Source organism: Oreochromis aureus, linkage group 3 (genome assembly GCF_013358895.1).
Source record: "Oreochromis aureus strain Israel breed Guangdong linkage group 3, ZZ_aureus, whole genome shotgun sequence".
NCBI classification, from domain to species: Eukaryota; Metazoa; Chordata; class Actinopteri; order Cichliformes; family Cichlidae; genus Oreochromis; species Oreochromis aureus.
In genome coordinates this window covers 17,951,522-17,978,724 of record NC_052944.1, presented here as the reverse complement: position 1 = coordinate 17,978,724, position 27,203 = coordinate 17,951,522, and the positions used below count along the sequence as shown (strand labels likewise).

The window sequence follows — 27,203 nt, the reverse complement described above, 5'->3', positions numbered from 1 at the left end:
TCCCACAACTTCCCTGTCTTTCTCTCTCTCTCTCCCTCACTCGTCGACCGCTTTCTCCCTCTCTACCTGCCCGCTCCCGCGTTCTCGCCCAGCTACACCCAAGCCTTTTCAATGCCATCCAGTCTCACAGCTCTTGCCAAAGAGGCTCAGGCTCAGTGGAAGCCCCACGGCACTACACAAAGTCAGCCAAGAGGAGAAAGAGAGGCGGGAGAACGGGAGAGAAGAAGAAGCGTGGAGGGGAGGAGGACGCAGGGGTTCGGCTGTTTTATTTCTCCACCTGTTTGAGATTTTTTCCCCGTGTTATTTTCAGCCCCTCTATTTTTGGATCGCCGCACTGCTTGCAACAACTCGAAATCACGAAACAGCCGAAACGTTCGCTGTCACGCACGTGATCTTTTGCTCCTTAAGCAGCTGAAATAAGTTTCAGTAACAAGAGAGAGAGTTCCTCTTTCCCCCCGCCCCCACTCTTCCTTTTTCTCACCCCCGCCGCCAGCCCCTCCCTCCAGCCCCACCTTACCTCATCACACCTCCCCAACAGCAGGCTGGTTTGCTGAGCGCCAGTCATGTAAATGAGATAGTTAGCAGATCAAAAGGCATGGAGAGGAATTTTTAATAGCAGAAGAGGTGTTGATTAGTGTCAGGGAAGGGGAGACGAGGCAAAGTGCAGGCAGCCTCTATTACACCCCGATGCTTTGAGGCATATGGTAAAGTGAGCGAGCGTCGACGCATCTGTGTACACTGATGTGAGGGGAGAAAAAAAAGACAAAGCAAAGGAAATGTCTATGCGTGCTTATTTTCGCATGCATTTCCAGCATACCTGCAGACATTCGCCAGTGATGACGCTGCGCGTGTGTGTGTGTGTGTCTTGGCATCAAAGTGTGTGTGTGTGCCTTCCCTCCGGGAGATGATTGTTAATGCATAATACATAGCTCCATATTTCCGACTATAACAGCAATAATGTTGGTGCGCTGAGTTTATGAAGAGGAGATCAGGTGTAGGAGAAAGTGATTACAGGGCATAAACACCGCTACTCATATTGCTTCGTTGTGAGTAAGTAACTGGCACCAGAGAGTGCGCCAGAGACCGTGCTGATCAAACGCTTGACAAGAGCCTGACTTTCGGTAGTTACAGAGAAGTGACACGGATTAACGAGGAAGTGTCGGACAAGGAGGCCTAAACGCTCCAAATGTGCATTAAATTCCGACATATTAATGAGGATGATCTGGCTTGGCTGTGCTTATTTGTATATATTCAGTTGGCATCAGCAGCTGAGGTTTATCGCTGTAATCGGTCAGTAATACACTGCATGTAATTGTGGAGTTAATTATACTTTAGCTTGACACTTAGCAATTAGTGTAGCATTTTTAATTAGCCCTCTAAGGGATTGTTTTTAAAAAAAAAATATTTTATAAGCATCACGCTTACATAACATTTTGCCATTTGCCAGAGAAATGTGTGACTGCTGCCAGCAGTCTTTATCTCTGAATCTAAATTTGAATGGAACCTTTAGATAAGGTCTAGGAATAAATAAATAGCAGTTCAAAGCTGGCATATCACTGGCCTTCAATCTGTGTCCAGGGGCTCGTCCGCTTGCTTTTGCCTGTGTCAGAATTTTCATCTTCCCGTGCTCCCCAGCTGCACGACACCCTACCTCTCGCTCGCGCAGATGGCAGAGGGGTCGAAGCACTTTAATGAATTTTCAAAGGAGCTACGTCGGCAATATTAAAAGAAGCCCCCAAACTTAAACACGTCTGACCCGAGTCACGCACGCGCGCATGACTACATGCAGACCGCCCTAACGTGCGAATGGATGCAATCCCCAAATATACAACGCGCAGACATTAATATTACTCGTCGTTGCGAGCCAATAACATCCACAAACACAAAGAGAGGAAAATACCACATCCTCCGCGCTGCGGCGGACGTTCTTAATTAACTCCATTAGAATGACAGGCACCCGCTGGAGGGTCAAAGGTCACTTTTAATGATGAGCTTACATATGGCAGCCACCATGTTGCCTTGCAAGGGAAACGAGCAACGCTTCTGCTGATCCATCTGTCCCGTGGTAATGACTGCACCTGGCCTCACACGGGCCAACGCACACAGGTAAACGGCGCTCACAGAAGTAGCTCAGCTCGCCGAGAGAAACACAATTAAAAAGCAATAAGCCCGCTCACATCTTGCAGCCACATTGTTTACTCATTATGTCTAATTATCTGTTTGAGTCAGAGATTTAAGGAACTCCTTCGTACAAGCTCCTCAGATAGTCGGCGTGAGCGTTTAGCGTGCAACGGGGCCGTAAATGACTGTGATCTTTAGACCTGAAGAATTTCAATTGGAAATGCAGTCAATTGTGAGGCGTGTCCTCGTGACCCGCGGTAATGGTGAAGTGTCAAACATCATTAAAGTCTCTCTCTTTGAGCTTCTCCAGCTCACACCATAGCCTAAAGTAACAGCTCCAAACCCGGGGTTTTTTTAGCTGGCCTTGATCGCGCCGGTCGACATACGAGTGCCTGTAGGGTTTCCCCCCGCCCGTCTTCACAAGTGGCTGATATGAAGGGCCAAGCCGGCGCCGCACTGCTAGAGGCATCAAGGCTATTGCCGCTCCCTCGTTTTATTTCTTCCTTTCTACTCTGTCCTTCCCTCTACTTCTCCCCAGGCAAGAGAGTCTTTATCCCACCTCTACGTAGCTGAACTCAGGGTCAGAACTCAGCATAGAGCCCACGGGTCTATGATCTCCCAACTTCTGATCACTCATCAAGGTCTGCCAGGCTGAATTCTTGAAAAAAGCCGCATTTGAAAAAGTCCCTTAAATCCCTTCAGTGCTTCGTTTTCTTTCTTTCTTTTTTTTAAACACAAGAGGGTGGGCAAAGCCCCCAGGAAGATACATCAGACATGTGGCTACATTTGAGTTAGCTCTGTTATGTCATTCATTTTTTTTATTGTGGTTTTCAAGCATAGCAGGTAAAACTGGGAATAAACATGGGATCTCTCTCTTCTCTTTTTTTACAATGTTTTTGCAGTCTGTTGAAACTCTCTAACAAATGTGTCAAAATTATAATTGTTTCAGGAAAAAAAGAGGCTTCTATTAGTAATTAGTCTACTTGTGATTGCTTAGTTTGACTCCCGCCTGACCCGGAGGCGAGGGGGGGTGGATGAGAGGGTAGTAATAAAGATTTGGGATTGAGATATACCGAGCACGGCACTTCAAAAAAGAAGACAGCTGGAACAGAAACAGAACATCTGCTGCTGTGCTAACATAAGCATACCTCATTCCCGTACTGTCATGCCTGAGCAGCCTTTAAACCGGACAGCCCCGAGTCTGACAACTGCCTGATGAAGTTTGGAGTTTCTATAACTGCGCTCATCAAGCTGTCACTCACAAAGTACTTATTCACACCTCAACTCGGATAGAGATTAAAAACAAGTGAGCAATATTTTATTTTATTTTATGTTTTTTTTAGTCGGAGAACAGCCTTGGTTCTGGAGCCGATCTGGCTTTTCGTCTGACTTGTGTAAACTTCTAGATACTTCCACAGTCTGTGCGAGCCCAGGCCATCTGTAGCCTCTGTCGTGGCTTCTCTAATTGTTTGTTGCGACACACACGCACAAAAAAAAGAAGTAATGTTTATTTCAGCTCAGATGGAAGAGTGTGAGCGCTCTCTCTCTGCATCGCTGATAACGAGGCAGCAGCGTTCCCGGCTCCTGCCGTATCTTCTTCGCACCTTTTTTCCCTTTTTCTCTCTGCGTCGGAGCCTTTTTGCAGCTAGCTGGAGCATGGCCAACCAGAGCCATTTTGTCCCATTATGTGGTACTGTAAAAAAACAGCTGCTCTCATTCCACACTGGTGAATAGGTTAAATGGTGACACAAGAAGCAGGGCCTTTTTTGTCATGGTCTAAATTGACCGACAACAGGCGCTTGAGGTTGCACTGTTCCTTCTCGGCTGCCTTCCAGCTCCATTGCTTTTGATTTCCAATTAGTGGGCACTCACTCCTGTAGCCGATTTGAGGAGAGTGAGCTTTCCCTCGCTCTCTCTTGCTGTTACTCTCGCTTTCTGTGTGCATGTGTGTATTGCCTTGTGCCCCTGAGAAAAAGTGGAGCTGTTTATTTGGGGGGGGGGGGATGTCTGACTCGCTGATTAACTGCAATTAATCTGAAAAGGTGCCCTGTGGAACTAGACGAAAGAGGAACAGGGGATAGGGCGGTGGGTAGTTTGATTTCCTGGTCAGTATAGGTCCCATTAGCAAATGCAGTAACATACTGTTTTAACAATAATACCTTTTCTATGTACAAGGCACCCAATACCATTATACTGTGCATAAGCTGCAAGAATACTGCAGCATGTTACATGTCACATTTTAGAGTATTTGAAACAGGAAACATAGATAATTACAGAGGAAATAATATTTACAATAAGAGGTACAGTAATAGATACATATCAAGTCAAACTGTTGCTTTTCCTCCTCCTTACCTGACCCGAGAGACACATTTTCCCAATCACCTTTATTCGCCCATCTACGAGAGGCTGAAAATTGGCAATAAAGGTTCGTACAGAATTTCTAGTGGCTGCTAGAAGATAATTTAGCCACAAGTTATTTAGCAATTTGATCAGGCCTTTACAGATTTACTGCGGCGGTTGGTGTTAAGAGATAGAAGTCTTAATCTTTAAGGGTTTTAAGGCTTGATCTGCAGAGGGCAAATCTTTTCTAGATAGTCATTTGGCTGATAATGTTTGATTTATCATTGTTGGAATTAGTACTGTGAGAGATCCATGAATCAGATTGAAACCACATCACTGTAATATTGAGCTAATGTAGCTAAGTAGATGTGGTCGTGTTTTTTTGTTGGTAAAAAAAAAAGAAAAACCAAAGCTCCTCTGATTCCCCCCCAAAAACAGCAGTGTTGTCTGTGATGTGGTGCACTATGAGATGAATGACAAAATTCAACACTGGCAGCGTGAAACAGAGTCTCTCTCGGGGAAACTGATGTCCTTGTCCAAGAGCTGCCAAATCTCAGAGGACGCACCATACTGTATCCCACACCAAAAATCCCACCAAGGGCAGATGATGCCTCTTTAAGTTTAATCCAAATTCTTGGATAAAGGGTAATCTTTGGCACCATTGTTTCTCTGCACACCAACAATTCATTATGAAATGAGACTGTGTTCATAGTGCAGCTACTTTGACTATCCTGAAAACCACTTTTTGAGCTCCGGAGATTTGAGTCAACAGCAAATATGTCAAGCTTCACCTAACGCAGGTGATAACCACAATGTTGTCTGACATTGTCTAAGTTCACTAGAAGCTAGAGCAATTTGTAGTATTAGTTGTTGGCTAGGTTTAGACCTTCTGAAATACAAGACATATTCACACTATAGTAAAAACAGGATGGCAACCTTCTTGTGACTAGAAAAAATGGGTTATTGCCCAGAGACAGCAGTGAATTTTTTTCCTATTTGGCGACTGATTGCAATTAGCTGTGGCAGACACTTTTGATTGCAAGGCCTTTGCACAGGTCGCCTGGTGGAAGGCAGTCCGTCTCCAAACACTCCAACATAGACTGACTGCAGTCCTTCTGAGGCAGTTTAGTGATTCAGTCTTAGTCAGTGTGCACTGATGAGCCCACATTGTCTGCAAGGCCTCTCTTTACAACAGCCCAGTTGACTTAATTAGCTGTGTTTTGGTGATATTCCTATATAACAGCAACATTGCCGAGCAGCTATGTCATTGCCATCCTGCAGCACCTATGTCAGAATTTGTTTCAAATCTAGTAGTTAATATGAATTTCTGTTTAATGTGAATTTCAATGACATACCTGAGATTTGTGCTCATTTATCACAGTAAATTGATGTATTATCACAAACAGATTACATGCAATTACTATTTTGACTTTCTTATTGTGGTTTTTATTGCCTTCTTGACGCAACAAGCTCACTTTGAAAATGGCATCGGGCCGCGAGGGGTTGCAGAATTAGTCCCTGTAGTTGAAGTAACTATTTCAAAGATAACAAGATGACAATGTTTCACGATAGCTTTGTTCTCATACCACCTGTTTTCCCGGGTGTGACTGTAGGATGAAAGACTACGGAAAGTTGCTAAATCTGGCAAGAAAGTTGTGAAGTTTGCAACAGCAAAGTGAACTAAAGCTGCTGTGATTATCGCTGCTTTGAGTAAGAAGTTTCTCTGGTGAAAAGAGATGATAAATATTTCTATTTTGTGAATTTACTCAATAAAACAGTTTGACGTATGAAGTGAACAAAAGTGGGGGCATTATTGTTATGACGTGCATCCTAGTTGAGATGGTAAAAAATGATCACCCAAATTTTAAAACTCAAAACCAAAGACCTAAATAACAACAGTAATTAAGATACAGCTCAAGTAAACACTCCACACACTGAATGAACTCTCGCAGAATCAAAATCAGCTTTATTGGCCAGCTACAAGGAAGTGGGCTCTTTTTGCTCTCTGTGTACTTAAAAAAGATGTGCAGACAACAAAAATGTGCATGACAGATTTGCATGTGCAATGGTACAAAGTGCAAAGATCCTGGAATAAATATGGAGTGTATGACTGGCAACTCCTGTATTTATACACCTATAGACTTGAAACAATGAAAGCTCAAAATGTCAACATTTCAGAAAATGAAATACACTCATTTTCTGCTAATTCTTGAAGCTATTTTGGTACAAGTGATGTCATAGCGAGCTGCCACCACAACCACAAAGAAACAAAACAGAGAAAAAGAAACCAAAAGAAAAGAAGCTTGAATTTAAAAGAAAACGTAAAAGGGTTCACGGTGAGGCTGCCAGTTGCTCATCAAAGCAAAGCTATTTCTTCTTTATTGCAATGGCTAGTCAAGGCTTAACTTAAAAGGAGCCCGGGCCTTCACTAAAGACCCACGTTGGTGCTGTGACATGCTCACTATGCCACATCACAGAGGCTTTTTGTAATTCCCCCAGTACTGACCACTCCAAACATACCCAAATCCCTCTTGTCAACAGAGAAAAGACAACACGAGGAACAGACTTCTCAGCTTCTTTCTTTTTATTTGACTTGTCAAAAGTTTCCATATCGTGTTGTGGGTTCTACACAGCATAACTAAGACCTTGGAAGCAGCTTATCTGCTTAAAACAGGAGGGTGAGAGAGGGTGAAAAAAGTGTCTTAGTCTTCCATCTATTTCCTGGTTCACAGAGTGGGTTTATTGAAGCCACCAGAGCTTCAGTTTCTCCCTCTAGATTCTCCCTCCACCATACCCACTAGTCTAATCCACTTAGGCCCACGCTACCTCCACTAGTTTTGATTGGCTGGGCATCCTAAATTTCCACCACAGGACTCAGAAGAAGAAAAAAATCAATAATCTTCACTGCACTGCAAAAAGTCTCTCTGTTAAAAACACAGGAATGTGGAATAGCTGAGAGCGTAGGAGTTCACCTGTCCTTCCTGACAAAGTACAGTCAACTAACTGTACGCGCTCCATTGTTCTCAAGCAATTTGCACTTCATTGCAAAATGCGCCACATGTAAACATTTGCCACAACAACTGTATCTTTTACATTTTCGTTGTTGCCTATTACTGGCATGGCTCGGTCTCTCACTTTCTCCCAAAACTGATGCTAATGCCGTTGAAACCCCAGGTGCTTCTCCGCGGCGCTTCAAGTCCGACATCAGTCCCTGCTACCCCCCTTCCCCAGGGTCCAATTTTCCTGGCATGAAGCTTCAAGGTCCTCAGCTGAGCTCTCTGTTTAGCAACAACAGTAGCAGCGAGCACGGATGTGTGTCAGGCGGAATGGTAATGAGCGTCCCAGAGATTGAACCCCAGTCTTCCTCCCCCCTTTTTGCCTGAAAATAGATTTGTTCTCACGCACAAAACAGATATTGCAATCACATTCACTTGTTGTTGATCCCCGTGGGGATTTGCTGCATCCCCACCAAAAATGTAAATGAATGCAGGGAGTTTTGGGGGCTGAGGGGGCGGGGATAGAAATCATCGGTGATAAATCATATTACCCGCAAATTCTGCTTAGCAACAAAACCAGACTGCACTGTAAGCAACAGCAACTCCGAATTAGTCCTGAGTCTACTATTTCCCTCACACTATTCCCTGTTATTGTCAGCTCACTCCATTTCCGTGTTTTATTGCACATTTACAAGAAAGCAAAACTGTGCTTTAGAAGAGTACATTCGTACAGGGACCACTTCCGATGTTAAAAAAAAAAAAAAAAAAGCACGGTGTAATGGAAATCCAGGATATATTTCTCAGCATGGTGGAATGTTAGTACAGGAAAGTAGAGGGGAGGGCTGGGGACCAAGGCCTATCTCAATACCCCTTTCTGTAACTCATGGGAATGTCAGGTAGCAGTGACTAGTGAAGATGTGGCTAAATGGTGGCCTTTTTTTGGCGTGCTGCCTGGGGTCTTTGTGGCGCGCACAAGACTGCAAGACTGCCATTTTATTACGCCTTCAGAACCTTGGATGTCCGCTGTCGGACTAACAAGCTCGGGGAAGTGTAGTAAAAGGTCCAGGACATAGGGTGAGAGATATCTGAGGGCTACTTAATTACCTCAGAGACATATGGAGAGAGAGCGAGGAACACTCTGGGTGTGGATTTGTGTGAGCACATTTGTTTGTTCTGTGGTTATGTTACACTAGTGGGGGAACGAAAGAAGAAAAAAAAAGGCGATGACTCGCAGGTAATGGATTGGGTTTCTGCTTACATAATTTCTGCCTCCACCTTTAAAATTTTGAAACACTGACAAATATTAATGCAAGTTGTGCAAACTCGGAATCCTCGGGGGAGACTATCTCAGACGTTTCATGTCCCTCGATTAATAAATGACGTCCCCCTCTCTTGACACAGCCTATTCTTAACCCCCCGACTCTGTACAATGCTGGGAGACTATCATTTTTCAGGGTAGCCGGAGACAGCCTCAGCCTGCGTTGAAGTTTAGCTTGCTGTACATTGTAATTTGCTGACGTTTCTTCTTCTTTTTTCTCTCTTTCTCTCCTCCTCACCCCCCTCTTCCCCTTTCCCCCTTTTCCCAAATGATTTGCTTACAGATGTGACCAACCATTCCACACTAGGTAAGACTTGTTTCATTTTTTATAGCACTATTCCCCAGAGTGAGTGCGCTGTTTGAGTTGTCATGTGTCTATGGAAGTGATGCAAATGCATGAATATAGAAAAGGTGGTGGGTGGGGTGGGACATGGGAAGAGCCAACGCAAAACCGAGATGCTGATGTTTGCCCAGTAAGGTACGCAATGCCCTGCAATCCCCACCCATCCCATTTTCCCATATGTGTGCATGAGAATACACAATGGTGGCTTTCTCTGGCAAGCGGATTGTGTGCTCTGTGCCTTCAATTTGAGTTTTATTCAAATGAGAATCAAATGTCCCAGATTGTTCAAAGAATACGCCGGCAGTGTTGACTTAAACAAGCATCGAACGGATGGTGTTTGTTTCCACACTGTGGTGAGTGTGTGTGGAAATCTCACATGTGCTAAGCTGTGAACCCCTATGCTGTTTTGCGACTCCACGTGTCAACATGAAACCGCTGGTAGCGTGGACAGTGGCCATGTAGCGAGAGAAACCTGGATTTCTTGTCCCCGGAATTAACTTTCCTCTGAAAGTTCATCCATGCTCCAACTTTTTTCTTTTTTTTAAGGTGGTCCGCCATGTACTGAAGAGCTGAAAAGGACAAAAGTTTCAAACCTTCAAGTTTTTATACTTGGTAAAAAGACTTGGAGCAGTTTTACACTCTTAACCATAAAAAAAGACACCATAACTCCTGCTTCCAACCCACTGAACACTCCTAAACAAGTTTCTCTGTAGTCAAACTGCATTGCACTCTGGCGTTCTCAGATCTGCTGCAGCATTAATTAGAAATCCCACACAGATGCACAAAGAAAGAATAATTCAATTCCGACTCAATACCACATTTGTTTTTTAACCTAGAAAGACAGCTGATGAGGGGCTCACTTTATAATTCCGTTTATCCTGCGCAGGTCATATTTAGTGCAGTTGTGCTCATGTGGGTCTGATGGATGCGGCTTTTTTCCTGCATATGTCAAAACTGCATTAATTACTTTTCCTCACAGTGGTGGAAACTGCTTCAAAGATTATCTAATAAAGCCATGTATTGTAACTGCAGAAAAAACAAGGCTGAATGCGGATGTCAGGGTTAGAGGGGGGGGGGGTTTGTTCCAGAAAGCAGGTGCACAGTACTGTGCACAAGTCTTGAGCCCCCTTTGTTTCCTTATATTTTGCTAGGAAAATGGGAAATAGGTGCAGGGATTATTGAAACCTATGCAAAAGTTCCAGATTACAATAATAACCAGCTTGATGTTTAGTGTGACCACCTTTATTCTTCATCGCAGCCTGAACTCTCCTAGTCAGTTTTCTCATAATTCCTTGAAGCAGTCTTCGGGAATAGTTCTCCAGGCTTGTTGTAGGACTGTCAAAGCTCTTTCTTTGGTTATTGGTTGCCTTTTGTTTTCAGTTCTGTCAATATGATCCCACACTGCTTCAATAGAGTTGAGGTCCGGGCTCTGTGGAGGCCAATCCATGACTGATGGTGTTCCACTGTGTGTTTTTCTATCCAGGTATACTTTTACTGCATTGGCAGTGTGTTTGGGATTATTGTCATGGTGAAAAATGAAGCCATGGCCCTCAGATATTGGTAGATCAAGCCTGATGGTATTTTCCTGCATTCATATTTCCATCAATTTTGACAAGATCTCCAACACTGCTGGCGGAAAACCAGTCCCAAACCTTGACTGAGCCTCCACAATATTTTACAGATGTCTATAGACACACACTCTTGTACCTCCCCCCCGACATAATGATGACAAATTTTCAAATTTGGATTCATCTGTTCATGAGACCTGTTGCCAGTGATTTTCAGTCCAAGTCTTGTATAATGTGGCATAGATCAACCGTTTCGGCGCTCTTCTCTGATGGTTTTTTTTCCTATTTCTTAAGAACATGACTTTCAGATACTGTTCATCTCCTGTAGATGGTCTGTCACTTCTTCATTTGCCCTCCAGTTGTCCAGTTTCTTTAATTTTTTGAAGGACACACCGGGCACAGTGTCAAGAAAAGCCAAATTTTCAGGTAATAGCTCTTTGGGAATCACATTGCTGATGCAAAAAATAATATTTTATGTCTATCAAGTCGTTATCATTTTGTCTTCATAGATTCAGCTGAAAAATGTGAACAAACGATGTGTTTTTGGTTTAGGCTTATGTTAACAAAGTGAACAAAGATATAGTCTAAAACCGATTCTTTGCCAGGTTGTCTGTTATATATAGACACAACACTGGCTCATCCCATGAGTTAGGTGCCTTTTTTAAACTTCAGTGATTCATATGTCAGTGTTAAGTGGCTGAAGAAGCAAACAAAAATGGGCTGATTATGGTCAGGTACAATCACAGGACTGAAAATAAGTGAAAAAAGCAGCAATGTTCCAAGAAAAACTTGAAAGTTTAGAGAACTATCACTCAAGACCACTTAAAAAAAGAAAGGCTGACTTCTTGGATGAAAAATATAAAGAAATGATTTGTGGATCAAGACTTTTGCATAGTACTGTTGTTAAAACTCGGAGTTTCTCAACCGGGAGTGACAAAATCTACATTTGGAGGCTGGAAGTGACTACTTCACAAGACTGTGCGAGCTTTATATTTTGCACTTTCCTGCCTTTTGTGTTCAAATTCTCATCACATTTATTCACTGTTTAGGCACAAAAGACTACTTGTGCAACGATCCTCACGTGTCAGAAAAGTATGCTTAACTGCAACGTGTTTAAATGTAATGCTCGCATGTTCTTTTCAAGCATCCTTATGTGATCAGTTGGGAAGGAAAAAAAAAAAGCCAAAAATACCAAAGGACAATTGCACATTCGTGAGACACCGGCAGCTTTGCCAAAAGGCAGGATGTGAAGCCTTGAGAATAGAATAGGCTGAGCGTGGTAACTGAATTTGTGAACTTAACCTGCTCCGTTTCTTATTTTTATTTTTAACAAACTCAGAGTGTCTCTGTGACTCCGACCTGAAGCAGCTGTCTGATATTTTGTTTCAGTTCCTCTTTAAAAAAAGTCGATGTCAACATATGTAGTTTGCAGATTTAGTCAGCGATCATTCATCTGTATTTGTCATGGTGTGATTAGTCACACTGATTGAACAGTCCTGTCATAGCATCTCATGTTCTACATTAAGCGACTATTTCTAGATCAGGATGATTGCCGTGCAGTTTAAACAGGCCCCATATGGCCTTTGTGTGTCTTCATAGGCATGCATTTATATTTCCAGTTCCCCTGTACTCGCTGCAGACTCTGCTCTTTATTCACTCATTACCATGCCAGTGATGTCACCGAGCTCCACTGCTGCTACCTTTCTTTACTACCCATGCACTTGGACAACTCAGTGAACATCCACAGATTTCCTTTAACTAACGGATCGTCTGTCCTTGAACCGAAAGCTTGGGGAGTTTGTTAAATCTGCTACGTGGAAAAAATCCTAGACGTAATAGAAGGGTATGTGCAAAAATATCCCTGGCTGTTGGATGTCAAGAGAAGTGTAGCATCCTATGTTTTGTCAGTGTGTGTTAGAGACACTCAGCAGGCTGCAGGAGAGTGATGGAGGTTAACTGCATGACTGAATCTACCATAGCAGGGCATCAGACCAGGACAGCGGGACTTTTCAGCGGTACCCATGGCTCCAAGCATCTGTTCAGAAGGGGAAAATCAATCATCTCACCCCCAACGTGTAGGAGGTGTATTGGACAAATGAGAAAACTGGCACACCTTGATGTGACTCTTACTTGACCGGTGTTGTGGCTCAGATACATAGTTTTTCCTCAATGCATTTGACTTTTCATACTCGGACAGACTGCCACGTTATTGTGTAATTGAATACCCAGCGCCATGCCACTACACTCGCACAGTTTGGCTACTCGGCAGAGCATCTGCAAGCAGTTCTGGTCCTGCTCTCAACTCTTTGAGGCAGGCGCTGGCTGACTGCTCGGAAACAGAAAACCCCTGGCTAGCTGAGAATAATAAGTACCCATGGGAAGCTGCCAGATGGACATTTACTGTGAGCCTAGCTGGAGAGGGAGAAATCTGTCAAACATCACAGTAGGCATCTGTGGGGGAGCAGCGCAGGTTCACGTCCACTATGCCGGATAAGAGGAGTGCTCTTTGTCGAGACTAAAAGCTGTTAGATTTTTAACGTATCACATCTAGTTGATGCATTTACCTTCTTTTTTTCCCCCAAGGTCAGCAATTCACATTACATTAAAGCCACCTGTTACAGTAAAAGCTTTAAATAATGTCTAGATTATGGATGCTTTAAGGATCCATCTATCACTTGATAGTAGGGGCCATTGCAAATACAGTCTCTAAGTGCTGTGGAGGTTGGCTTTTTTCTTTATTTAATACAAACCTATTCTTAATGAACACTGTGCTCAATTTAAAGCCAGATTCGACTGTATTACTAACGCAAGGAGGGAGATTAAGACAGAGATTGCTCTTTTATTAGTATGTGACGTTTTCAGATGTCTACCTATGCAAAGTTTTCTCCTACATCTCCCCGAAATTTTGGTTACAGGCGGTTGTTTCTGTAACTGTTCCAAAAATTATCACTCAAAAAAATAAAAAAGCCTCGGTTTCTGCCTCAGATAATCCTCGAATCCTCGTCTTTTGACTCACAGTAGAAATGTCCAGTGCCTCCACTCTCCCACCTCCCCCCCACCCCATCCATATACTCTTCAATACAAAGCTATAGGCGAGGAATTACAATTGGCTCATTATGCTCTCACAAGCTCAAGGGTTTCGTAGTGGGAGAATGAGAGAGAAAGAGCACAAAGAGTTCATTCCAGCATCGTCAGCAGTGAAATAGGACCTCGGTTCTCTTAGGCAAGCTGTGCACCCGTTATTATTGCATTATGTCTGGCAGCCCTCCTTTCAGACAGGAACTGAGCCACACTTGATCAGTGATATGACACTGGCAGAGAGGAGAGTGATTGCTGGCTGCTCAGTTAAGCAAATACCATTATGTGGTAGAAGTCTAAAAGTAGATCTATGCCTGGTGAAAATTAGAAAAGGCAAGTTTGGAGAGCATCCAGAGCGTTGGTAGCTTTGTAATAGTCCACAGTGGATTCATCTGAAGCTATTTATTTATATATATATATTTTTCCATCTCTCAGAGGATAAGAACAATGCTATTCATGGATAATGCAGCACTTTCAAGCCTCCATCTGTGTTTTTCATGCCCTTGGAAAAAACAGCAACGATGCGCTGCATATCATTCAAAAAATATCAAAAATAAACACAAACTTTACTTTTTTTTATATGTGCATTTTATGACAACTTTATTTCATCTGCTAAGTCGTCCCGCTTTGCTAAATAAGCGCAGGTATACGTGAGGGAATATATGTTTTTAACAATGATTTGGAGTTCACAGGCAACGTGGGAATTGTTGTAAGGCGAGCATATGAGAAGCCGTAACCCAGAGTCAATCATACTGGTCCCTGTGGTGGATTGTGCTTTTTTCCCCTCCCGCGTTTTTCCCAACAACAGCTGGTTGAGTTGTTAATAAGAAATGTGACTGATAGCTTGTTAGTGTGCCTTTGCATACATTCTGCAATAATTACACTTGAGTGACAGCTTCAGCAAGTGTTCACTCTTATTTCCCGCCTGTGGGAAAATCTGCTTACGTTGCATTGTGGTAGCAGCGTGTCAGTTATTCCCCTCGAATTTTTGATAGAAAAACATTGTCATGATAATCCCTCATCATTGGCAGATGATCATGCATGCGACTTTCCATACTAAGCGCATGCAGATGCTTTCAGGATGTCGTGGAACAGTAGTTTTCAGGCAGACAACATTTAGATTTGCGCTCGCTTGGACGCACCTATCGCTGTAAGTGAAGCCGGGCTGCTGTAATGAACAGATGGCTTATCTTTAACTTTATCAACAGCGGAAGCGTCGCTAGCAAATGCAATAAGTTACTCCAGTAGCTGGAGAGAGAGCTGTATCCATCAGTAGCTAACGGCATATGGTGTAGGCACATTAAGGTGTCCTCTCCCTCTATTTCCCTGCCTTCCTGTTCTGTGAGTGGTCCTGAAGCCAAGCATCAGATGCTAACTTCACAGGGCAGCGTGTGTGTGTGTGCGCTTGTGTTGTGAGGGTTACTGGGCACCCGATTTAAGCTCCTCAGTTTCCTGTTTCATTAATTTTCTTTTTCTTTTTTCCCCTTTAAACTCTCCAGATATTTGTTTACTGACTGCATTCATTAATTATAATCCCCTGGTTTAGCTTTACACCTAACCCAGGACCCCATTATTTACCTACCTCTGTTGTTTTCCTATTTGTTGTTTTTCAGAATCTTGTTTTTGCTAGTTTATAATTTCAAGGCTATTTTTAAGAGTTAAACACGTCCATTGCCAGTCTTGGTAAAAAAAAAAAGAAAAAAGTTTTTTTTATCCATTTGGAGAGAAATCACAAGGAAATATTAGCAACCATATCCGTGTCAAGAGGGTGTTGTTTTTCCTCTCTCTCCGACTAACAACCTCCATTGCCTCTCCAACCTAACCACCCAAGTAAAGCGCTCTATTCCAACACTGGAAGGAGAGCTTGTTTACCAGCTCCTCCATGTGTTGCATCCCTATTAAGCTGAACGTCAATCAAAGCCTTGTTTGCTCGAGCAAGTGGCTTCGTCTTCTGCAGACCAACATGACAGAACGGTGTTGGACACAAATCAGACGGTGCACAAAAACGACACTCAACTCATGCGGATTGGAGAAGTGTGTGGCGGCAGTTGTCGCGATTACCAGCGTATCTCGCGAAACATCAATGCCCTCGTGTGTCTAAGGAGTGGCCCCTTGCTGAAATAAAAAAGTTCTCTGGGCTAGTAACAAGGTTGCCTCAAGGTCAGTGCTATTTCTGTGCCGACTACATTTGTCATTGTTTTTTTTTCTTTTCTTCAGGAATGAATTAACATTGTGTAATAATCACCTCCGGTGCTTTTTAACACTCATTCTCACTCCCAGTTTTGACACCCTTTTTATGCTAAATTTAAACTCATGTATAAAACCTCTGATATGCCGCAGCATGGATCCAACACAAGCCCCCCCCCCCAAGCCTTCCCTTTCCTATTGTTACTCCATGTTACGTCTCTCTCTAATAAGCAGCGTTAATTAGCCCGCTCCTCAAAAATATAATTTTCTATTGTGTCTTCAGGGTTTGGTCATTAAACGAACAAAAGCAGTCAAACGACTGACACAATACACTCAGCTGATTAAGGGCGCAGCCATGACAAAATGTGGCTGAGAAACAATGAGGGACCTGCTTGATTCTACATCATCCTGTTATCTCTTGTTTTTGTCTTCCACTCGGCTTACGAAAACACGTGACCTTGTTGCACATGTGAACTCTTAATTTCAAACAGAAGCCCATTTTTTGTTTGCGATTAGATACACAAACCGCTTAACAAATTTACTAGCCCACTACCACTATTTATGCCACAGCTGCCCTAAATCATCAGCACTGACGAATGACCAAAATCACTTTTTTAATGTTTTTGTAACAGTTAATCTACCAGTAAGCTCACAAGCTCTTCAATCAAAATGATATTTCTACTGCTACAATACGATTGTTGATGTTATCCGTGAACTTTCCATGAAAAAGCAGGAAAAAAATAGCAAAGCCCATTTATATTTTTCGATTAAGATGCCAAATTAAAGTTATTTACTTGCATTCTTAAGAAAAAAAAAATGCTTTTAGTCATTGAATGTAATGCTTGATTAATTTCTGACTTCTCAAAGAAGTCCAGTGTTCAAATTTCAGCATAGAACCATGAATTCAATATATTTTTCAATATATTTTTCGGTAGATGTTTTTGTATTTTCTTGTGAAAGGTTGTTTAATAGATTTGTTAAGCACATATAAGAATATGCTACCAACACACTGCTGTTTTCATGCCTGAATTTTTATCCAGACCAAAATCTTTTCTATTTCCAATCCCATCTTTTGGGATAATAGCTGAATTCATATGGTCTCCTTTGAGACAGCATCTGGCCCAAGTTGGCTCAAGCATCATACATCCATTTTGGCTGAACATTTGAGAATGATGAAGACCGCTGGACAAAATCCATGGCCTCGCTTCTCTGAGGGTTCAATGTCAGAGGTCGTTGGGTGACCAACCCATCTGCCGGTCTGGCATTACCACATAAAGTACAGGCTGGATGTTTGTAATCGAGCAGCATGTTTCGTGGGAGTCTAAGCAGAGACAGGCTGTGTTCACGGCTTGCTCAGATGTATACTCTACATTTACATCATAGCAGAGCGTGCCAGCGGATTATGTCACTGTGGCCGATTCGATAAACAATGTTTTGACGGAGGCAAAGTGACAGTAATATATGTATTTTTTTTGGTGGCCTATCAAGGTTTGAGAGGTATATAATGTAAAAGCATATGCTTGAAAAGCTTCAGCAATACTACCATACAGTTTAAAACACTGCGTGCTTCTTTGGTGTAGATAGAAACTGACAGTTATACTTGGATTAAATTATTATAACCGTCTAAACTGATCCCGTGGATGAGATCAGGGTCATCAGGTCCTGTGGCAAAAATGTTATTGGGCACAATAGCAGCATTTAAATCTTTTGCATCTTAAACCAGCACGTCCTCAGATCGACCATTATGGCTAGGAAAGTATAAAACTAACTGGCATGCATCAGTTTTTACTTAATTCTAGCACATGTTGTAAATTTATTACACTGGTTGGAAACAGGCAAATGTAGCAAACACAACCACATTGCACACATTTTCTTTGTGTTCAGTTCTTCAAGAAGGGATGAAAGGGTGATTTTGTGATTGTGACGGTAGATGTCAAAAAAAAGTTACCCATTAGATTTTCCAATAGTTAACTTCTTGATTAACTTTGCCTCCTTTATTGGTTTTTACTTTGTGTGTGCGTATATTATTCATATAACAACGACCCATCAGCTTTGGCTTTGGTTCTCAAATATTTTCTGTTACCTCTTCAAAAGCCACAAAAAAAAAATAAAGCAGAAAATGCTCCCAATGACATGTAACTTGATTTCATTTTTATCATCTATTTTTGAGAAGAATTGGTTTTGAGACCGAGCTGGAACTGCCTTTAACGCAAAATCTAATGTATCCCACTAGGTTTTCTTCCTGCCTAATGTTATTTACAGTTTCTGTCTATTGCTGCTCTGACAGAGATACAACGTGTCACATTTTTAGCTGTTAAAGAAAGAAACTGATGGTCCTGAGGTCAGAAAGAGTTTTACAAGTGCACGATCGCATCAACTCCTACAATGTCCACAGTATTTTGACTATGGGCGATTAAAAAAACAAGCTAGTCATGCATCAAAAGTTCATTCATATAAGGTTGAAAAGGTTTACACTATTTATTTAAACGTCAAATTCCTCTTTTATATTGGAATTCAGCAAATATTTAGTCAAGGACATAACTGAGTGTGCTGTAACTTTTTCTTTATCATTTATGTTCAGCCACGTATTTGTTATAATTGAACATGCGAATACGTCATCATTCACAATAAAGGATGCCGTATCCAGTAAACGGAGCCGTAGTTCGGAAAATGTAACAGACTGTGGACGTGAAGCCTTAAAAATGTGTCCCACTTTCTTCTTTTTAACCATGTGGTGACCATTAACAGTGTAGCGGTACTGCACCGTGGTCAAAGCGTGGATCTGTAGAGGCTTCGCCATATTTAACCAGAGCTCTGTGTACACGGAAAGCTGCTCCAGCATGTCCCAGTGCGATACTGCTTGTGCTTTCTTCACCGAAACCAAAATAGAAACTTCTGTTAATTAGTCCTCTGTGGCCTGCCATACTGAGAACCCAGGTTTGTAAATACAGGAGAGAAAGTGTCCTCAACTGTCCCTTGTTACAGATTAAGGCCTGAAGCCAGATGGGAAATTTGAGCCAGGCTGTTTTTATTTATTTTTTCGCTGCTACGGCGTGTGCATAGTCTTGGTCGGGGAAAGCACTGTCTATAGAATTCGTGTTTGTTCAGGGCCTTAAGCAATCACAGGCTCTGCTTAAGGCTAAGCCTTTGGCACGAGGAGAGTGGAATGACCTTGCAATTGGATTCAAGGTTTAGATGCACGAGGAGGAAATAAGGGCCGTAATTTCATTACTACCCTCACTATAACACAACAACCGCATTATAAACTACGCAGATGAGACATCACAATAATAACTGAGAGCAGTGCGTTCATTTATTATGTTAAAGTCATCCAGTGTCAAGATTCAGGAAAAGTGTAGGAGGCAGTGCGGTGAAACCGAAGGTGTGAAGGTCATCAGGATGTGACTGAATGAGATCGATTTTAATGCAAATGACCAGAGTGCAGCTTCTTCCAGTTACATTTGCTGTGGCAAACTTCGCATAACACGTGTTACTAGCTATAGATTTGAACATTTCATTAATTAAAATCAAAACGTGCCTTGCAGATCAGGGTGTTTTCTTTTGCTGTGATGTAATTGTTGGCTAGATTTTATCACATTGTCTGTTTTTCTGCTAAGAAATCTTTGCAGGTGCTATTCAGAAATCACCAGCCATGTGTAATTATGGACAGAACAGGGGAAAACTTTCCAAACTGGCTGCCCGGAGCAGCACTAACAGCTCCCACATCCTTTGCTCTAATACTGGCGCGGTCAGTTTCAAATATGCTTTCGGTCAAGGGACTTGTAGTGACTCAGAAGGAGTCATTTTTTAATGCAGTGTCACAGGCAAATGTAGGCCAGGCTCTGTTTTCCACACATACTCAGCATGGCTAAAAAGCACAAAAGGTTAAGTCAACTATTAAAAAACTGTGATATTTGTGTTGCTCCTTTTTAACTTAAATCAACACAAGCGACTCAAACTCAAATTAAGAGAAATACTACAAGCTTTTAAATAATGATGTGAAATCTTGCATGAACACATACACAACAGCTGTTTTATCATCTATAACATTAAATCCTGAGGATTACGTCAGACACGTGATTATTGTAATAGTGTAGCTAGCTAAAGCTTTATTTGTTAGTTGTTGTTAGTTTGCTACTGGCTCCTCTAACTGTTTAACTTCTATCTACATACAAGTTGCTCTGGTGGTTGCACGCCCTGTTTGCCACTGTTAACTGATAGTGTTAGCTTAGACTCCCGGACCTGTACCGGTCCACGAGTCGTTTGGTACCGGGTCGCGAGAGTTGAGGCTCGGGTGTGAAATTTATGGTTTTCAGGGTTTTTATTGTTAACTCGGTTTCCCTGGGTCTTTTCCCGTGTTGTAGTTGTGCGTCTTATTTTGAAAGAAATAGTTACACGTTACCATAGCGACCAGAGAGCATTAAGGGGCAGAGACGAGGACGTTAATGTGTTGTTGGCACATTTCAGGAGGACGCTGCTAATAAAGTTACAAAATCACACAGTGAATTCGCGTTTATTATTATATTTCCAAAATACCACAGTTTTTGTCTTGGTCGTATCATTTTATTTTGTTGTATTTATCGGCGACACCTTAAAGACCTTAAATATTGTCTGACATTAAACCGGTCCGTGGCACAAAAAAGGTTGGGGACCGCTGGTGTAGTGGTTAATAACAGTTGCCTAACACACAAGAGATCCATTTTCAAGAGTGGGAGGAGGCACAAATCCCATGGAGGTTTACATCAGAAAGAGCGTCCAGTGTGCAAATCTGTGCCAAAGCAAATATGTGGATGGATCTGCTGTGGTGACCCATTGTGAATAAGAAGCATAGATAGTGTGGGAGGGGAAAAAAAGACATTTCCTTGAGGCATTCATATTGTTGAATTTAGTTAACACAGGTATATGTAAGACAGCATTAATTACACAAAGTATTTAAATTGCATTAGATGACTAGTAGAGTCTTAGACAGCATCACAAGTCTGTATTAATTCTTTTTTCCCTTTTTTTCCTTTTCGGAGGCAGTTAACATGCGTCACCGCGACATTACACCCATCATTAATTTGCTATCTTGTTACCATACAACCACCTCTCACTTCTTTCATTCTCCTGCTCTCAAACTTTCCTCTTCGAACTGGCATGGTAATCACCTCGGTTGAAAGATGGCAGGCAAAGAAAAGAAATCAAGATACTGTATGCAAGAATAACAAGCTGACACTGCACTGTCAACGGCAGAGAATAATCTTTCCCACATTTTCATTCCTCCCCCTGGATTTGCGCCATAAACACGGTCCGACGTCTATTTTTAGCCCGTTTTATTTCTTTTCTTCTTTCGCCAGAATTCACCATTCAGCTTTCTATTGTCTCACGCTTTCTAGTTGGAGCCGTGCATTGTGAGCTGCACTCGAGCGGCGCTCTTTTTGTTCTGCACACTAATACGCACCTCGGTAGCAGTTTATGCAATAGCAGGTAACCCGTCACAATAGACACTGTCAATTTTATGCAGCGGTCTTTATTCATCATAAAGATTTGTACAACTATACAGCGATTATTCCAAATCCCCAGAGAAAAAGCCTTGGACATACAATGAAATGGCACAGCTTCATCAAAGAGAAAGATCCATTTATTATTCAAAACGAACGATATCGGTGGCTCTGGTGATGAAATCACGTTATCATGTTAATGACTGAGGAAGAACAGGTAATTCAGAGGAAGACCTTCAGCGAAGTTACATTTGAGTTGGGTGCATAATGACTATGTTAACATAATCCGGTCATGTTAAATTGGATCAGCAATATTATTAAAGCAGGCGAAGCTTTCATTCAGTGCCACTAATTCCTCTCACTCTAAGTCCTAATGAGAAATAAGGAAGCACTTACAAGCAAGCGCTCAGACTGAACTGCAGGTAGAGATTATCTGTCTGTCTCACTCAGTTTCTCTCTTGCATTCTGTGTTGGTGTCATGTGCACAATTACAAAGACCCAACCCCACGCAGAAACCACGCACGCACACACACACCCATGTGCGCACTCAGGAATACACACTTTTGCTTTCAATCTCTGTCTCTGTTCCTACCTCTCTCAGATGAATAACACTTTGTAATGAAGCCAGAAGGATTTTCAAACACATCATTATAAGGCTCTTGGGAAACTGTATGGAATGAAGACCAGCTGATACTCCATGATTTGGCATGAAATGGGAGTTTTGAAAATAATAATCAAAAAAAAAAAATCACACCGCTGTCAGTGGCGGTGCTTAAGTCTCGCATAAATTATATGTTGCTACAGTAGAAATTATAAAGCGGCGACTGTAAGAGCTCCCGAAATCAGGATTAGCATTAATAACTGGGTGCTGCTATTGAAACATAAAAGACAAAGTGAGTCACCGTGATTGCTCTAATGTGTTAAAGTAAGACGAAATATCATTTTAACAGTTACTACTGTTAATGTATTTATGGCTCGCAAGTGTGCTTCAAAAGTAGAACGCATCGTCTCGTGTTACTTTGTTTTTGGCTGATCTGTCCTCGTGTCAGTGTTTTGTAAAAACACACGTATACGTGACAATTATCAGCCCTAGCTGGAGAAAGAGACTGAGCAGCTCTGGCATGCGTGCTAACATGCAGAATCACAGGCAGCAATCCAAGGGGGACCATTCACTGTCTTATCTGACAGTACACAATGCTAATTCAGGTATGAACTCATTTCCATTTTTTTAATCTGGTCATGCTTTCAGAAGCGTTGACACTCTGCCCATGTTGTTGCTTCCCATTGGACACGCAAACAAAAGCCAAATACAGAATAAATTGGGAATGAAACGAGTTAAAAAGGATTATTCATTATGCACACGCGTAATATGACAGTCAATACCCTATCGATCACTGTGGAATTTTAATTTACCCATAATGACATAACATTAAGTGAACCTGATTGATAGTTTTTACACATGGGAGGACACAATTATGTTCCACACAGGCCGCACATGCGCACGCTAATGCGCACACACACAGATTCCCGTGAGCGCAAGTCGGCTGCAAATTCACACACTCCCATTCCACAATGTTATTATCTCATTCTCCATGGTCTCATTTTTCACAAAGCCCCGGGGTGTGTGAGGGACAGTCAGGGTTGAGCTCACACAAGCCCCGGCTGCACACCCGACTGCCAGCGAAGGTCTGTGTTAGCACCAAGTGCAACATTGCCAGAAGAAACAGAAATGGGGAAAATGGAAAGAAAACCAGATGATCCAACAAAACAATGTGGTGCGGGACCCTTTCACACTGCCAGTGGAAGCAGCTGCTCAACTTTGTTGGAGATTAGAACTGGAGAGTGGTTATTGATAAGACATGTCATTACAGGGGAGGCATGAAGGCTAAAGTGACCACAGCGTATATGAGCTTGGGTTATTCATTCATTCCGTGAATGAATTCCATATTTATCCACATATATTTAAAAAAAGAAGCCTCTATTCTCATTTGGATTTTAACTCATTGACATTACAAGAATATCCAGATTAATTGTTATACTTTACTTTTTTTATTCATTTTTGGTATAGTAATGTGACTTTTCTGTCAGAGCTGGACTGAGTGCGTATCTGTCCGAGACTTGAGGAGACAAGACTTGCGTATCAAACTCAAGAATGTTCAATCAATACTTGTCTTTGTTGAAGAATTCCTCTAAAGTTGTCTTAGAAGGAGAGATTCATTCTCGCCAAACTTGTTTCTTTGCTGTATGAAATGATCTGGTGGGATTCATCACACAGTCAAGACAAGCTAAGTCTATTTTCCTGGGCTCTTACAACTGGCTTTGAGCATGGTGTGTCATCATTGCATTGAATTTTGGGAATTCCCATTCAGTCTCACAGCTAAAGTTTGCGCCTGATGGATCGGAAATCAACAAGTTTTCCTTTTTCTAAGTGTTTCTTCTCTTTGCTCTCCATCATTGTGATCTTTGTCTTCATACTAAAGCAGTTAGCTAAGATTGCATGTTGGCTTATATCGACATATATATATATAGAGAGAGAGGTACATACCGAAGACTCATAGATGTAGTGAAAGAGCATGTTTGATCATTAGGTCAGAGTATCTATTTGTTTGCCTGCTGCACCGAGCAGACAGATACTGTAACAGATTCCAAAATTCTGCTGGATGATTTTATGAAATCCTTACTCAACGTACTGGCGTAGTTAGCACTGTGTTAGCGTGCTAATTTGCAACACTCGAATAGCGAATGTGGTAAGCATTATACTCGCTAAACCTCAGGGTGTCGGCATATTCCTGGATTCATCCAATCACTGGTCAGATAGGTAGAAATGACGTAGAACGTTATTTGCTGCCAGATCCTGACCAACCACTGACTTACAGTTAAAAATAATTCTTATTTATCTTATACTGGATCATGCTGCAGCTCCACAGTCCATCATCTATCTGACACAAATTATTTTTAACCTTTTTTTCTTTAAGACCAACTTAAAGGGAAGAATCAGAAGGCTGGAACAGTATGTAGGTGGGGCTGCTTTGCTCATGGCCAGCGCTGGGTGTCTGAGATGACCACACAAAGGACATCTGCTGGAGTATAATGAAAAACTGTCTGCGACTTCAGAGCATTTAGAGCAGTCTGATGGCTACGATTGGGATTTTTTGGCCTTGAGAGCTTTCATCATTTTAACAGTACACATATGTGACAAAGTAGTGATTAAATAAGTCAAAGCACAATTGGTCCACTCTAACGCTCAGCACTTTGCATTGATAGCTGCATTTGATGGACATTTAAATATCATGCCATAATAGATTTGATTCAACGGAGAAGTAGCCATTAAAACTGATTTGTGATGCTGAAGTTCTTGCAACTCTAAAAACATGTAAACAAAGGCTTTGGTGTGTGGCCATATTCTTTAGTTCTTTAGCTCTTTAGCTAGTATTTTTTTTTTTAATGTTAAAAGAGTTTTGTGCACCAGCAAGCCATTTGTAAACCTGGCCCTTAGTGTCATGTTTACTTATGCACAACATTTGCTGCGTTATCTAATAACAGAAAGCCAAGCCTTAAGCTGTGGAACAATCAGTTGACATAGAAGTGATGTGGTGCTGGAGGCAGCTAGATCTGATGACTGGACTGCCAGCAGTCAGCCGCACACATGATTAGTGTCAGATCACTGACATCATTTAATGTGATGCCTCAGACATGGGGCAGCTGTTACTGTAGGGAGCCAACTCTCCAGCATCACTTCATTGGTTTTGTGCCAGAATATTATTTTGTGGGCACAGCCAGTGAAAAAACAGAAAGCGGATGAAAACCAAATCTCCGTGTGTCACCGTCCCACCAACGACGCGTCCATTGTGTATATTACTGAATCACAGAGTCGGTGATTAGCACAGTCGGAGAGGCACAGACGGGAACCAAAGCCCAAACCAATAACTGTCAACACTGAATTTAATGTTTGTCTAGTCGGTGCTGTAAAATGTTCTCTCCATTTTCAATTCCCACATTGTTATCCTAAAAGAGGTTACAGGACTCGTGTGGCACGGACTTCCTGCGACGGTATTGTTAAGACATTTGTGTGCTCTACCTCCACTGTGGCGATCTGAAACAGTATCTTAAGTACAGTTTATACAGCCTCTGAAAGTTTCTGTCTTGTATCCAGAGTCTTCCGGAAAGCAGTAGCGAGGGGGGAAAAGCAGATATTACAGCTGTCAACAAAACAACATGAGGCGCTAAATTTGCCGTGGGGAGAACACACACTTATGGTGCCAGTAATATACTGAATTATACATTACACACGAGAGACCAGAACATATAGAGGTGCTGCACAATATACCCAAGGAACTTTTTCTTCTTGCACTTTTGCAGTTGGAAAAAACACTTTTCTAACACATTCACAAGAATAGCAATCGCAACATCTTTAAATTTAGAATGCCGAATGACGCCCACTAAATGTGTGATGAACACTAATTAACAACCTTTCAGCTTGAGAACACACTAGTTTCTTTCCTCTTTGCACATTGCTTCCCCTTGTTGCTGATGCAGTGGCGGGTGGATTGGAGGACTTAAAAGGGCCATTTTTTTTCCTCCTTGTGTAAGATGTTGATTTCCGCACCTTTCCAAAAGTGTAAGCCTCTTGTTTACCCCGACTCACATCTACATGACTTTCCAGATCTGCCATATGCTTTCATCCTTCTTCATGGTTTGTCAAAAACTTTGCACAACATACTTAATTATTGTTTTGTTTTGTTTTTTCTCCAAACTTCACAAAAATGTAGAACCTGTGCAGATGTTTTGTGTCTCCTGTGAAGAGGCTGGTCAAGTGGGAGAAATGGTGAATTAAATTTAAATCTGTCTGGGCACAGTATGCAGTTTGGAAAAGATTAGCATTATTAACATAGATTTTATGTTCATTTGAGAGAAGGAGACAGGAGTGCTCTTGTTTTTGTGGATAATCAGAAATCAAATCCTTGGACTTCAATGAGTGTTGGACATCCTTGCCAGGACCTGCCTGATGCGTGTGTCATATATGCACATTGTCTATCTCATAAACTAAACTGAATACACCTTTCTGCTAGATTTTACACAACACTTGTCTGGCTTTTCAATCAAGCCAAGTGCTATAGGGCATGTTAAGACAGGGAGAATGTGAAAACTGAATAGGTAATCCTTTTACAAATCAAATAAGTACATTAAACAGTACAATTTATTCTACTGAACACCTAACAAAGTGGCCGGTGAGCACACAAACACACATACAGAGCAGTGAAAAGCATTTACCCTCTGCCTGACTTCTTATTTTTTGCATATTTGTCACTCGTACATTTTTCAGATCAAACAAATTTGAATCTTAGTCAAATATAACCCAAGTAAATATCAAATACAGTTTTTAAATGATGATTTCATTTAATAAGCTTAGTAATTGCACCACTTTTTATATTATTAATCACATTTTTGAAAAGCCACACCCAGGCCTGATTACTGGCAGACCTGTTGAATTAAGAAATTACTTAAATAAAACCTGTCTGCAAAATGAAGTAGGCTAAAAAGCAATATATCATTCCACAATCTAAAGAAACAGCAGAGAAAAAAAGTCACTGACATCTATCGGTCTGGAAAGGGTTACAAGACCATTTCTGAGACTTTTGGACTCCAGTGAACCACAGTGAGGGCCATTATCCACAAATGGAGAAAACTTGAAACAGTAGGGAACCTTCCCAGGAGTGGCCGGCCTACCAAAATTGCTCAGATGAGTCATCCAGGAGGTCACAAAAGAACCCA

The 27,203-nt window shown here is 41.8% G+C and overlaps 1 protein-coding gene across 1 annotated transcript in view; it reads left to right on the top strand.

The window, feature by feature from the left end:
* The window catches only part of LOC116333162 (receptor-type tyrosine-protein phosphatase delta), a 397,398-nt gene that overhangs the window by 100,315 nt on the left and 269,880 nt on the right, over positions 1-27,203 (top strand). Inside the window, exon 4 of the mRNA XM_039609499.1 lies at positions 9,059-9,082. The gene's annotated coding sequence lies outside the window, so the exon portion shown is untranslated. The remainder of the gene's footprint in view (positions 1-9,058; positions 9,083-27,203) is intronic.